Genomic DNA, 15,939 nt, shown 5'->3' with positions numbered 1-15,939 from the left:
TGGGTAAAATATGCCAATCAATTTTATGTTTACTTAAGAACAAGTAGTATTTTAGCCTAATTACTGTATATTATTTGATGGGTTCTCTTTTGATTTATGAATGCTTGAGGTCATGAATTGTATAGTTTTCAGCCCAAGGAGTCAGAGACATAAAAAGCACGGGCTATTTAATTGAGACAGAGACGGGCGCCATTATCCTAGTCCTTACCCCTCCTGGTTCTTTCTTGCTTTCTCGTCATCAATCTTTTCCATTTCAGTTTAAAAAGCCCGCATTTTTAAGTTATTTACCTCAGTAATGTTTGTGGGATGTGTTGACGCGTACCGTCAAGTGGCGCACCAGCTCAACTGCCCTATATAAAAATATTTAAATGGGGTTCTTTTACTTTATTTACTAATAACTTTCGGTTGAGGACGAGAGGTATGAACATTTAAGCAAATTTTGTAAATTACAATTCTAATTTCGTTGCTGACTGTAACTACACACAAATTACGCTCCGTCAGCGCAAAGCCCAAGGTGCATTAACAACTAGCTAACCGACTTGTAAAGACGAAGGTCACTTTTTTGCCTTACCGTGTCGTAAGAAATAAAAAAACGTTTTTTATAATATTATTTTATGCTGATAATTTGCGATAGTAGCAATTGCGACTTATAGTAAAAGGATTATCTTGTATTTATGTATTAATTATCTTTATACCATTTTACCATATCGTTCTGTGGATAACTATTCTGTAAATACAACATTATTTACTAACTACTGTTTATTACGAAATCTCTAAAACACCGAATCAGTACTAAACTCGAAATCTGGATAGCTCGAAAAAAACTACCCGCTAGAACAATATTTATTACTGTCTTTTCCAACAATTTATTCAATACAACGCCATATCCCCGTTCATAGAGAGCACTCGTCAACTTTATTGCATTATTATCCCAAATTCAATTCACAAACGAAGTTATAAAACCTTTTTCGTGTACGTTGTAACTTTCCAAATACCATCCGCAATACATTAGCATCATTGAAGTTTACCATCACAGACTAAATATCGTTAAACGTCAAAATACTACAGACTAAATAATGCCAGAGGTCAAAATACCACAGACTAAATAATGTTAGATACCAAATTTATACAGACTAAATTATGATAGACATTGTTAGCGTGTATTTTATTTTCAAGTCTTGACGCAAAATAAGTGCTTGAGGATTGCAATAAATTTACAGCTATTAATGTAGTGTGCATCTGTGTAAATGTGGTATGATGCCTTCAAAATAGATGATCCGGTTTTGGTGGGATTTTTTAAGCGATAATCTAGCATACTCTGTCTTCGTTTAGGCTAGATGATAAGTAGGAGATACAGATTAAGAAGTAAAACATATGCATATTGTGGATATTTTATTTGTTTTAATATCATGATCAAATGTATATATAGATTGGCTTCTAAATCGGTAGCGCAGCTCCTGTAACTAGCGCGTTCAACACAAACAGCTTTATTATAAATAAAAACAGATTTCAAAGATATACTGGATAAACATAGATTTATAAACTCAATAAAAAATTGAAACTCGTTACGTCCCAGGGTGTAATTGAGTGAAGCGGATCAGACGCACGTCCCACAATCTATGGTTTTATATAAGCGTTCACGTTTAGCGTTTTGGAGAGGTTTAATAATGGGATCTCTCTATGTGGTGCCAATAAGGTGTCAAAGGCCACTAAGGAGTCTTGAAGAACATAAAAAAGATCGTGAATTGATACGGTAAGTAAAAGAGACTTCATGATTAACAATATGTTTTACAATGCCTTGAAGTATATAAAAAAAAGGTGTGTGTGCGATTCACACATGATAGAAGTGAAACTTCAGTAAATCGACAAAAGAATGAATAAAATAGTATGTATATTTCTGTCTCATTCTTTGCCGGCTTCATTCTACACATTTTTGTATTTGTGTCTCTTACCTGTCTTTTTTCCGTTGCATCAGGTTTGAAATCACAACGATTCCAAAGAGGTTTCACTTCAACAAAACTGTTTTTTTTTTTTACTTCAGAATATATGGTAATTTGAAAGTATATTGAAAGCGTAATGTTATAAATTTAATTCTTCATTTCATTCATGTTCCAGAACCAGGTAATACTTAAGCGCTTTAGATATAGTTTATTTTGAATTAATGGTTTAATATAAACTTAATCAGAAAAAGGACGTAATCTGCAAAACTTTTCTTTAGAAAGGAAACTTTTACAAAATTAATAACATTTAAATGAATATACATTTAAAACGCTATAAGCTTATAGTTCGCGCCACATCACAATCGCGATTGAAAAATGGATGACGTGATTTTTCACAAATCAAAGTGTTTTGTTAAAACCAATTGGATGAATAGGTACTTAACAATTCGTAAAATAGAATATCGACAATAGAGATTTACTCGAAATCATTTTATATCTTTTGATATTCTATTGAATAAAATATTAAAGGTGTAATAAGTAATATTGAATGAAACGATATTGTTTTGTATGTAAAGATTATATGGATATTTTATATTATAAGAAAGAAAAAAATAATTTTAAGATTATATGAGCGGTTAAACTGCATGTCTCTAGAAACATCTATAATTTCACCATTTCATTGATTAAGTTTAATGATCTTAGATTTATACTAGCTGCACCCGGCAAACGCTGTTCTGCCTTACTCTTATCGTTTAGTGGTATGAAAAATAGATGTTAGCCGATTCTCAGACCTACCCAATATGCTTACCAAATTTCAGAGGAATCGGTCAAGCCGTTTCGGAGGAGTATAGAGACTAACATTGTGACACGAGAATTTTATATATAAGATTCATGTAAACAATTCTTCGATCTTTTAAACTACGACAATAAGTAACGAAATATCAGAAGGGCAAGCAAAACAAAAACTCTACCAAAATATCTCATTTAAGACAAACATATATATAATATAGTATTTTCTTGTGTTTGATTCTACGCGAGTATTATACATTTAGAAATTAAAAACTTTTTAACGGATTTTAAGCGCGATTTATTCATTATGTTATTAACCCGTTTAAACCCAAATAAATCGCGTTTAAAATCCGTTAAAAAAATTTAATTTCTAAATATATATAATACTTATATTATGTACCCCTTATATTTAACATATATAACCAATATTGCCGTGACAATTTAAACAATATTATTTAAATTTAGCTTGGGTGTGTGGTTACATATACTTGGAACTACCCTCCCCTTGTGACGAAATTACTATAACGTTAATAATTTAAATTTTGACAAATCAATGTTCCAGCATTCTAATTTAATTATATGAAAATCACAAATAAATATGACATAAACCAGACAAGACCCTTTGATTAATTAAGAATTAACAGAACTGTCATTAATTTACGTCTTCATCTGCTTAATTAAATATTTGTCTTGTTTGAGAGATGCGTATGTTTATTTACGAATGTCTCTCGATTTTCCTATTTGTGTTTAAGTTAAAAGGTCATTCATTTGTTCAGGAAGATTTCCCTTTTCATATAATATACAAAGTACATCACCACAAAACTGATTACAGATTTTAATGGGCTGTAAATGATATAGTAAACACATAGCTATGGTGGCTCAGTGGATAGGACCTTGGACTTAAAGCGAAAATTTTGAGGGTTCAAGTATGCAAGGAATAAATTGCTTTTCAATGTATATATGACTAGCTGCGCCCCGCGGTTTCACCCGTGTAAATCCGTGTCCCGTTGAAATATCGGGATAAAAAGTTGCCTATATGTTATGCCAGTTGTCCAGCTGTCTACGTACCAAATTTCGTTGCAATCGGTTCAGTAGTTTTTGCGTGAAAGAGCAACAAACACACACATCCTTACAAACTTTCGCATTTATAAAGTATCACCAAAATCCGTTCAGTAGTTTCAGCGTGATTAACGGATAAACAAGCAAACCTTCACATTTATAATATCAGTGTGATAGAGTGATTCCAAATATTAATATATTGTGGTGAAATCAAGATACATATAATACGAATACATTAAAACTCCTTAAACAAGAACAGTGCTTTTTTGAAACTTAGAAAAAAAGAAAAAAAAAAACCTAAATGACATCATAGGATTTTTCTTAAACGACGTAACAAACAGAACAATTTGATTCCACTACAGGAAAGTAATTCATTATTCATTTGTTATTTCATTTGATATCCGAGATACCTTCTTTCTGATCCATCAGCCGTATTGGTTTTCCATTTCATTATGTTTTAATTAACAATTATGTTAAAAACTGGATCCATTTTTGTATTTAGAAGTACGTTTGCGGGTTAGATATTACATTTCTTTAGTTATTTTGTATTATTCGATTTGTTTTTCGACTGTTGATTCCTAAAAATATAATTTTCAGTTTTGTACATGTGCTCATGTATATGAATGTGTTTTATTTACTAGAAGCCCGTTCCAGCTTCGCCCGGGGTACGTTTGTTCCCTAAAAACCTACGTATTTACCCTACGTAATCTACGCCTTAACAAATATTTTAAAAACAATAAGCCAACTTGGTTGACCCGTTCGCGAGTTTTACACTAAGCAACACATTGTATGTGTATTTTAAAATTTAGAGTCAATAAAAGTCTATAATGTAAATTGTAAAATTGATAGGTCGTTCAGACGCTCTCGAACATGTAAGCTGTAAGTTTTGTTTTCTATCATGTCATATTTATGCAAAACTCTAAGAAACAGTTATTACTATACTATTCAACTAAACTTATTTAAAAACGCTTTAAAAAGTTATGTGAGAAATATGTATAAAAAGCGCTAGAACGTTTAAGCAAATACAACGCTTGAAAGTTATTTTAACTTGATTGTAATCTATACTAATATTATAAAGCTGTAAAGAGTTAATTTGTTTGTTTGTTTGAACGCACTAATCTCAGGAAAATCTGGTCTGTATTGAAAAATTCTTTCAGTGTTAGATAGCCGATCTATTGAGGAAGGCTTTATGCTATATATGTACCACGGGCGAAGCCGGGGCGGACCGCTAGTCAAGTATAAAAATGCATATCCCGCCTAATGGCGGCGAATATCACTATTGTAAAAAGAGCAAGAAGTCTAATATCATGAGCCAACATATTATGCAAGCATGTATGGAGTTCGAGTTTCAGCAAAAGCAATTACCTATTTTCTGTTTTAAAATATTCCGAAGGGCTGAAAGACCTTCATACGTATCGCTATGGATAGAAGACTGAACCGTAGAATTTTTATTTAACATAAAATATGAGAAAATTGCAAATCGTTAAATTCAATTAAAGAAATGATTTACCTAATGAAAGATATAATGAGATTCAGATAGAAACTGATAATGAATTTTTCGTCAAAAGTCTTGGTTCCTGTGACTCTATTAGCGTATTAATTGAAGCTCCGACCCCACTAGGGCCCCTTTTTATTTCATATCTTATAAAAAACGAGTTTTGAAATTTGTGGTTCTCGGAAGATATGTGAGTGGAAACTGTGGTCCTGTGTGTGTGAACTGTGTGTTGAAAATCTATATCTACAATATACTGTAGCGTGAAGAAAATTGATCAGTGAAACAAGTGTCCAAAAATCGGATAAGTGTGAGTTAAATTGAACAATATTAAGCGTTTCTAAAATCACTTAAAGAGCAACAGCAAAAAATGGTCACCCATCCAATTTATTATAAACTTCCACCATCTCTGAAAATTTCACTTATGTGGCTATCACAATTCATGAGGTGAAGCTTAGTATTAGCAGGGCGTACAGACATATACAACGAAGTTTTATTACCAGGCGACCCTTGACATATTAAACTGCATGATACTCTTCATGAAATCATTTTGACATTTTAAACTATAAGCACCATTTAAATATCAGTTTCATACATACAGAATCAAGGTTTCTGCATATACGTAGTGTAATTTAGTGAGCTATCGTAATTGACTTGAGAGAAATTTATAAAGTTAATATCCTTACGGAGAGTGTGTATGTATGTATGATGAGATTCTAAGAGTTAGGTCTTATTAATGGCTTTCAATTACTTTCAAAGTATTATGATACTGAGAATATGATTTCGTAATGTGTATTTAATTAGACAATTATTTTTTACAATTAAAAGACAATTTAAACTATTCGTCTTAATATTGAGCGATATTTAGGTGGATATGGTAGCCCTGCCTATATTCAGGTTGAAAAATGATCACCTCGTCCTCTACACTAGATATAAGCACCAGATATCCCAGCTTCAGTTTTGTTTCCTTTTTGTAATTATACCCAGTCCATTCCTTCTTTCCAGGAAAAAATAAAAAAGTATTTTTTTTTTTATGTCATAGCGGGCAGCTGAGCTGGTTGTTCGCCTGATGATAAGCGATCACCACCGCCCATAAACATTCGCAAAGGTAGTACCTCTGTGAATGCGCTATTATGGGGTAAGGGAAAAGGAAAGGATTAACGACTGGAAAGAAGGAATGTACTAGGACGGGTGAGGAAAAGGAAACGGGCCTCCGGCTCCCCCACTCACCGTACGAAACACAGTGGCATGCCACTATTTCACGACGGTTTTCTGTGGGGGTGTGGTATTTCCCCGGTGCGAGCTGGCCCAATTCGTGCCGAAGCGTGCTCGACTCCCACAATAAGTATACAAAAGTATTTTAAAATATACGTAATGCTACAAAAAAAAACATATTAGCTTAACTCGTTATGCATAACGAAAAAACTTACGTTTCCTCTTAGAATATACACTGCATTTTCTTTTAAATATTGAGTTTTATTTCATTATAGTAAGGGTAGGTAGCAGGTTATACATTCTACAAAATGTCTACAAAATAACTCGCATGGATCTCGAATGTTCCCGGCAATGGTAAATCATATGAGAGCAGCAGACGATGCATGATTTTATTTTCCGCTACCTTGGAAATATAGTGGATATTTCAGCGTCGATTTTACAATACGGTCAACTTTTAATCGATTTTACGCAGAGACCCTGTCATAATGTTACACATGTTTTTCGTATTGAACTGTTCATATTTTATTGGTGTAATTATGACCATTATATTTAATACTTTGATAAAAATTTAAATATTTGGTCGACACACAAAATAGCGTGAAAAAAGCTACGCTTTTTATATTTGAGCAAAATAATAATCAAACTCAATATATAAACTTTGGCTGACATAAAAACAAATAATTTTATTTATTATATAATACCTTAATATTTTAAATTGCCCTTAAGGTAATAAATAAAACTATGTTATAATGATTTAAAATTGCTTCTAGAAGAGATCTAATTCGAATCAATAAATGTTTGAGTCTGAGTTTTTGTGTACCTACTAAATTCATGAGCTTTAAACATCAAATCCGAACCTATTCATCAAAAGTGAAATCTAGATAAAACTCGTGAAGCCTTTTGAGGGTAAAATTTTGTATGAAACAATGCCTCAAACATCTTTGAACTCCAATCTCCTTTGAAAGCAAATGATTAAAATGTGTAATTTCATGGATCACTGTGTTTCATATAATACAATTGGATTGTATTTATTTCATAATATTAATTTAGGTTTATCTTCTATTGTTGTTTCCTTGTAGATAAGAAATATTGAAAAGAATCAAATCAAATCAAATTGTTTATTAATCGAACACTTAACCTAACCTTATAGCTAAGTACGTCACTGTAGCAGTACAAATACGTACCAAACAATTAAAGGTTCAAGACCTGTATCTTTGATAGGTTACAGAGTAACCTGTGTTAATGTTATCAGTACCTTCCCCATATCATTTAAAAAGCACAATCTAATTTAAAAGTCTCAAGATCGTCACAACTTTGTTCATGAAAATTGATTTAAAATTATGGTTATAAAAATACTAAAAATGTAAAGTTAGCATACATAGAATTTCGCAATTATAATTGATATGATTTCTAAAGCACTTATTATTTCTTGTATCATGGATAATACATAAATAATCTGTTTCTGTTGTGTGTGTGTGTGAACCCTCATAGACCTGTGTCCTATCAGTGGGAACATATATGGGCTGATGATGAATGAATCTGTTTTTCTGGGATTATCTCAGATTCAAACATGAGTTTTGAGTACACCATAATAATGAATCGCAGAAATCGTTCCCTCGTAAAAATGCAAAAATAAACAGAACAGAATGCAAGAATAATGAAGTCACGAATTTGAAAATTGCTGAAACATGTTTATAAGGATGTGTGTGTGTTTGTTGCTCTTCCACGCAAAAACTACTGAACCGGTTGCAATGAAATTTGATACGTGGACAGCTGGACAACTGGAAAAACATATAGGCAACTTTTTATCCTTATATTCTTCCGGGATACGGACTTACGCGGGTGAAACCGCGGGGCGCAGCTAGTAACTAATAATTGTGAGGAATTATGAACTCATCTAGTTGTTCATGACTATAGCGTGTAAGCTATTTTAAAAACTTTTAATAGAAAAAACTCACATACTCTACGTACTAGTAACTTTATATTGTATGAATTTCTGTGTTACTCGCAAGTAGAAAGTCGGGAATATTTTTTATTATTCAACGGCCAATTCAGCAAGTTTATTGCATTCAAGTTTATTTCTTATTTTACAATTACTTCTATGTATAAAATATCAGTAAGAGTTTGAACATATCTGTATAATTATCTTTATTGCAAAGAGGAAATATTTATGTTTTCGTATGTATGTTTGTATTTTTTCACCATTAAACAGCTCAGCATCGACATATATATATACACTACAGACGAAGTCGGGGCGGATCACCGATGAAAGGAAAACTTGAAGATAGTGGCGAAAATAGAAATTACATATTATATTATGCTTTATCGTTTGGGTTTTTATAATAACTAGCTGTGACCCGCGGTTGAAACCGCGTAAGCGTGCTGCGTAACCGTATCCCGTAGGAATATCGGTATAAAAAGTGCCTATGTGTTATTTGAGTTGTCCAGCTATCTACGAAGCAAAATAGTATTATTATTCACCAATAGGGAAAAAAACACGAATAAAACACGAATATGACATTTTCTTTATCGCCCCCGAAAACCCCTATATACTAAATTTCATGAAAATCGTTGGAGGCGATTCCGAGATTCCAATTATATATATATATGAATTGCTCGTTTAAAGGTATAAGATAATTTACATACAATTCCGCCACCGACTTTTTATAAAGCACTAGCTGTGCCCTGCGGTTTCACCGGCGTAAGTCCGTTTTCCGTAGGAATATCGGGATAAAAAATTGTCTATATTCCAGTTGTCCAGCTATCTACATACCAAATTTGGTTGCAATCGGTTCAGTAGTTTTTTCGTGAAAGAGTAACAAACAACATCCTTACAAACTTTCGCATTTATAATATTAGTAGGATTTTCCTTATTATTATTATATTTTTCTCCAAAGAAATTTGGTGTCGAAACACACTACGGTATCAGCCATTTTAGTTCTGTCAATATGTTATTTTATCACATAATTCACATCGGTAATCACGCAATTAAGAGGCACCGACGTGCCATCATCACAAATCAATAGGTACTAGTCTTTCTCAAAGTGGGCGAGACCTGTGTATCTTCATTTATATTTAATAATCATATAAATAGAAACTTCACTTCTGGTAACAATAAACTAAGTCACTTTCAAGCCTTCTTTCTCCATACAGAAAAATCGTTCCAAATCGACAGACAAAAACACTTTGGCATATATATATATATATATATATATATATATATATATATATATATATATATATATATATATATATATATATATATATATGCCAAAGTGTATATATATATAGAAACAATCCTGAATGAAAATGCTGAGCGTAAGCCTCGAGACCGGGTCGGTCGGTCGGGTCGGCACAAGGAAGGTTCTTATAAAGAGAAAAATGTACCACGGAAGCATAGGCGGACGCTAGTCTTGTATAATATCTAAATTGAATAATATCCAAATGGAATATAGGCAACTATATATCGCGATATTCCTACGGGATACGGACTTACGCGGGTGAAACCACGGGGCGCAGCTAGTACGATATAAAGCACAATATAAGCGAAGTGCATGTGAGCGAAGCCGCGGCCTGTAAGCTTCTAAATAAATACACACTAGCAAAAAATGTACATCCGATAAACGTATATTGTAAACGAACATTTTTCCAAAACAATTGTTCAGCCCAAACCGATTTAATTGTGATGGAGCTATCCGTTATTTGATATATCCAATTTAAAGTTCATACATACGTATGGATTAGTTTTGTTGTATTCAAATATTCAACTGTATTGGTTACACCGATTGAATTTATTTATTCTTAATGTAAACCTTTGAGATATTATTAAAGAATAGAAAGAAAGATATATAAATATCGATTACTACGAGAAGATCGATAAATAATAATAATAATATACCTATATTGAATGAAAAAATGGGCATGACAAGTTGGGTATGTGACGCCCCGTTTTCTGTTCTTTGTAGTTTCTGATTTGAACGCTATAAAACTTAAAATTGCATATGTAGGTACTATTATATTATAAATAGGAAAGTTTGTAAGGATGTGCGATTTGGGATACGGACTTACTTGGGTGAAACCGCGGGGCGCAAGTAGTATGACAATATATACAAAAATGTTTAGATGTATGCAACTATGATATTAACTTTAGTGATTAATTAATCAAAATTATCTAAATGATATTTCATGTGCCAATCACATTTTGTTTATAATGTGTTTAATTTAACACCAGTGTCATTAATAACGAAATTATAAATAAATAACTTAGCATAATAAAGTAATCCATAGATACACTATGTCTATAGAAATATTGATACGTACTACAAAACGAGCTAAATAGCTCTAAAGCTTATCAAATTATCTAAAAGTCCACCTCATTTATGTAAGCATGATTTTATTTTTTTCATGAAATATGAAAGCAACTGCTCGTCAACTTTGTAAAATTCAACATTGAACAATGAAAGAAAAAAACTCAAAGTAAACTAATTTAACGACATTGTAATATGAGTCCTGAATTGATTATATACTTAAAAATGAATAACTTACTTTTTTTATGTCACAGTCGGCAATGGAGCTGGTGGGACGCCTGATGGTAAGCGCTACCACCGCCCATGAACATTTGGAGAGGCGTAAGGTCCATTACAGAGCTTATGCCTCTACAAATGGATTGCCGACTTTAAATTGGGAAGGGATTAAGAAAGGATTGGCGAGAGGAATAAAGGAAAGGACGAACGAAGAATATAGGTCTCTGTTATTCTGTTTTAATAAAAAGTTCACGTCTTCTCGAACTCCAGATTTCATAGATAAGAATTTAGAACAGATTCAATAAAAATATACATTTTGTTCGGTTTTAATTAAGTTCCACTCGACCGTTTTTCTTGAGATGGTATTCACAGAATAACTGCGTACTTAAACAGATTTCAATTCAAGATAGAAAGTTAATCGGTATGTTTAATTATTTTAACAGTCTTGTGGAAATTGTTTTAATTTTAAAAACGATATTACATGTGATTCTTTTGTATATCATGGTCGGTAAAGGAATTGGTGGGTCGCCTGATGGTAAGCGCTACATCGCCCGTCAGCAATCCAATGGTCCATAATGAGTTGACTAATATCTTTAATTATTAGAAAGTTTTGGTACACAGAATGTTTCTATATATTTTTTGTATCAAAAAATATAACAGAATGTCGTAATTAATCATAAATATTTCAATAGTACATTGTGTTTAATATAACATGTTTGCCAAATTCCAGTTAGATCATTTATCGTTAGTCTTTTTTAATCTGCTCATTCTAGAGTTAATAAATAACTGACTTAATAAATTAAGAAAATGCATATTACATTTTATATTTAATCACAATCTGAACATAAATCAAAACATTACAAAGCCTAATCCGTATTACAAATCATTTTTCCACTTAAAGTAATAACAAATTCAAAAATATGTAATCATCGCGAATTCATCATAATACATCAAAGTAGACATTAAATTCAAATCTAGAATTCAGATCCTACGCCGATCAATCAATCCTTAAACGCTGAACGAATGCATAACGAATAACTCATTCACCTTTCATACCTTCGCCTCTTATAACTAACCGGTTTAAATCGAATTACAGAAGAGTTTTCGAACTTCGGCCAGCGGTTTTTAATTAAATGTTCTATTTCGCGGTTTAAATTTAAATTCGAATATCGAATAAATTTTTATTGATGTTCGAATTGAAATACTTCATGGGAGTAGTGTGGATTTAAGAGCTATCTTACTAGGTGAATGAATGAAATCGTATAGATGAATGAATAAAAATATGATCTGTGATTTATTCAAGATTTGGTTAATGAATTGTTTCTTTCAAAACAGAATTGGAATGGGGCAAACTTGTATAGATACCGTAAATTACCTACAATCCTTTCAGTGTTAGATAGCCAATTTATTGAGGAAGGCTTTAGGCTATGTGCTAGACACAGTTAGTAAAATATATAATGATTATACTTTTCATCTGTACTTTATAATTTAATCACTGATACTTAAAACCTTGTATCGCTTAGTGTAAAGTATAAAATACACAATATAGTTTTAATTGTATTTTTACTTAGATAAAAATGGCGAATTGTACTCCAGGTGACTAGAGAGCCGAAAGCCGATAGCTGAAGCTAACTAAAATATAATTTTAGTTGTATTAAGCAAAGTGAAGCCCATCCTAACAAACTGTCCTACCTTCTTCTCATATTATGTCAAACCGCGAAAGTAGGTAAAAACAATTCATAAACTTAGAGATCGGTCAAGTGTGAAACAGACTCGCGACACGAAGGGTTCCGTAGAAATAAGCTTGCTAAGTAAATTTCTAAGTAAAAAATTGGTCACCCATCCAATTTATGACCGTGCAAACCGTTGCTTAACTTCGTTTTATAATTATTTATTGGTTTAGCGCCATCTGAAATACACGATTATTGAATATTTGAAATGTCTTACTGTTAGGACAGACAGATATAGGATAGTCAGAAGGACAGTGTTAAAAATAGGATCCCCGTATACAGGACCTTAAAAAGGATCCATAGCGTCAGTGCACATGTTTGGTTGTGGAAGATGGGAACTATGAAACAGAACAATGTAAGTAAATCATCCGATATACAAGCGAAGCCAGGCGCTAAAACTAGCAGAATAGTTACTATATTTCATTTACGCAATATCATTTTTATAATGAATACTGACACCATTTGAAGAACTGCCGCAATGAAGTGACACTCCAGCACGCGGGAGGATATATGCGACAATTACTGAAACTACAGTATACTGAAATATAAAAATCTGAAGGAAAAGGAAAATCTATTTCCTAAAACGTTCGTTATTGCGTATCTTTATTGTAACTTTTCAGAGCAATTCAGCAGATTGAACTATACGCATACGAAAATATTGGTTTCCGAAGTATTCAAAATTAATACAAGTAATTTTTTTTTAATACCCAAAAATGATTACTTTTTAAATGATATTTTCCGCATATTAAACACATAAAAGTTATCTGTATGTTATTCCAGTTATCCAGCTGTCTACGTACCAAATATCATTGCAATCGGTTGAATAGTTTTTGCGTGAAAGAGCAACAAACGCACACACATCCTTACAAACTATTTTATAATATTAGTAGGAAGTAGGATAATATATAGTAAGGAAGTAGGAGTAGGATTAATAACTTAACAACATGGATTTTTTGTATTAAAGTAAATAGTTTAAGTTTACCTGAGAGAGTTATTTATTTAAAAATAAAATTGTAAATAATTTCCACCATTACATAAAAAATGCTACTTTTATTATATCATCATCAGCCCATATATGTTCCCACTGCTGGGACACAGGCCTCCTATGAGGGTTCAGGCCATAATCCACCACGCTGGCCAAGTGCGGGTTGGCAGATGTCACATGTCGTCGAACTTTTAATTCTTGGACATGCCGGTTTCCTCACGATGTTTTCCTTCACCGTTTAAGCAGTGGTGATGTTATCCACATGCGCAGATAAATTGAAAAATCAATTTATTTCCTGCACGCTCGCCCGGTCTCGAACCCGGACTTATCGATTTTGAAGTCCGAGGTTCTCACCACTGAGCCACCACTGCTTTTTTTTTTGCCTTTATTATATAATTGAATGTAATTACGAAACAAAGATTTGCTGCTTGGCTTTCTGTCCATTTTATCTCTCCAGTCGTAAATAGAACTAACTGTTCTATTAATAACATAACACTACGTTGCTTTTTTATTAGCATTTATAATATATCTAAATATAAAATAAAACACCCCCACAGAAAACCGGCATGAAATAATAGCTTGCTATTGTGTTTCGTGCGGTGAGTGGGGGAGCCGGAGGCCTATTTCCTTCTCCTAGCCCTTCCCAGTCCATTCCTTCATTCCAGTCATCAATCCTTTCCTTATCCCTTACCCCTTAAAAGCGGGCAGCGCATTCTCAGAGGTCTGAGCCTCTGCGAATGTTCATGGGCGGTGGTGATCGTTTACCATCAGGCGAACCACCAGCTCAGTTACCCGCTATGACATAAAAAAAAAAAGATAAGTTTATTTCTCAACCATACAATAAACACATACAAACAAAACGTCAGTCCCTTATTGGATAATATAATCTGTATTACGGGTATCGATATCCTTCCATTGGTAAGATACAGTTGGAAAAAAAAGCTTATATATTTCATATGTATGCCTTAAAACACATAAAAACATCATTTTTATTGTAATCGAATAAATAGAAGCGTCACCTGTAAATGACACACGTCACCAACAACGATTAGTGGGATATGTGTCCGTAAAATGGGATTCCGGACCCTTATGGGATACCAATATGTCCGTACAATCCTTAATAGATTATGGGATTTTATAGAATAATGAATTTTTTTTTGTTTATTATTATCTATGTCAATATCGCTATGAATAGCCGATTGAGGGCTGATGGTTAATTTTACTTTTTCGATACAATTTTAAACGTTAAGTAGGTTAAGAGTCGGCGGGGTATTATGCAAGCTATACAAAAATACAGTATGTTTAAAATACTGTACGAATGAAAATAAATTATGACAAGATTTATAATGATGTTATGTTTCCAATGCTTAAATACTGCGGCTTAATTTTTTAAGAAGAGATCATGGAATACTCTCATCTTGTTGCATGATTATTTATATTTTTTATAACTATACCGGAAATTACTTGTTTCTCACACTTTACCTTACGATATTTTATTTAAATAATTGAATAAGTAGTATTTATTTATTTTACATTCGTGAATAATTAGAGAATAAAAAAATTATTGTTAGTATGAATATTGGGCAATGATAATTAAGAATTTTTCTTCATTAAACAATAATTAAATTGATAAAAAATCAAATTACATATCGCGCGCATAAAACACAATTAAACTCATAACCACATCTATCATGAACCTGAACTTGAAACAATTTTGCAAGTTTTCAAAAAACGTTTTTTCCACAAAAAAAAAATCACAAAAAATAAAAACCGTTACTCACCATACGGAACGTATTCCTGGTACACAGCACAACACTATCAAACGTCACACATCACGACACATCACTAGTTGGTGGTTAGGGCACGTTCGCACCGTGCGGCTGCTCGGACGGTTGTGCCGGGACCGCCCCGCGCCACCCCCGCCTATGGTATCAGACTCCATAAAAATATCACACCCCTGTACTGCGCAATGCATAAATTACATACATGTAAATATTTTTGAATATTTCACGCTGATTGAATGTTTCTTGTGGTAGAGGTGGGACTGGTGGGACTGGTTGGACATTATTTCGTTGCTATTAGCATAACAATGTTGCCATAATTATTGAACGCCGTTGAAAATATAAAAATGTTAACGATTTCTGGTTTAATACGGTTCAAAATTATTTAATAAACCCATTAATAATCCATGGAGTTAAAGAATAAT

At 32.7% G+C, this 15,939-nt stretch overlaps 1 protein-coding gene across 1 annotated transcript in view; it reads right to left on the bottom strand.

The window, feature by feature from the left end:
• Positions 1 to 15,624, bottom strand: part of LOC119837389 (leucine-rich repeat-containing protein 24-like) — a 32,915-nt gene extending 17,291 nt beyond the window's left edge. Inside the window, exon 1 of the mRNA XM_038362961.1 lies at positions 15,515 to 15,624. The gene's annotated coding sequence lies outside the window, so the exon portion shown is untranslated. The remainder of the gene's footprint in view (positions 1 to 15,514) is intronic.
• Positions 15,625 to 15,939: the final 315 nt, after the last annotated feature.

Source organism: Zerene cesonia, chromosome 27 (assembly GCF_012273895.1).
Source record: "Zerene cesonia ecotype Mississippi chromosome 27, Zerene_cesonia_1.1, whole genome shotgun sequence".
Classification (NCBI taxonomy): domain Eukaryota; kingdom Metazoa; phylum Arthropoda; class Insecta; order Lepidoptera; family Pieridae; genus Zerene; species Zerene cesonia.
Note: the sequence above shows the minus strand (reverse complement) of the source record. Positions and strands in the feature narration are given on the sequence as shown.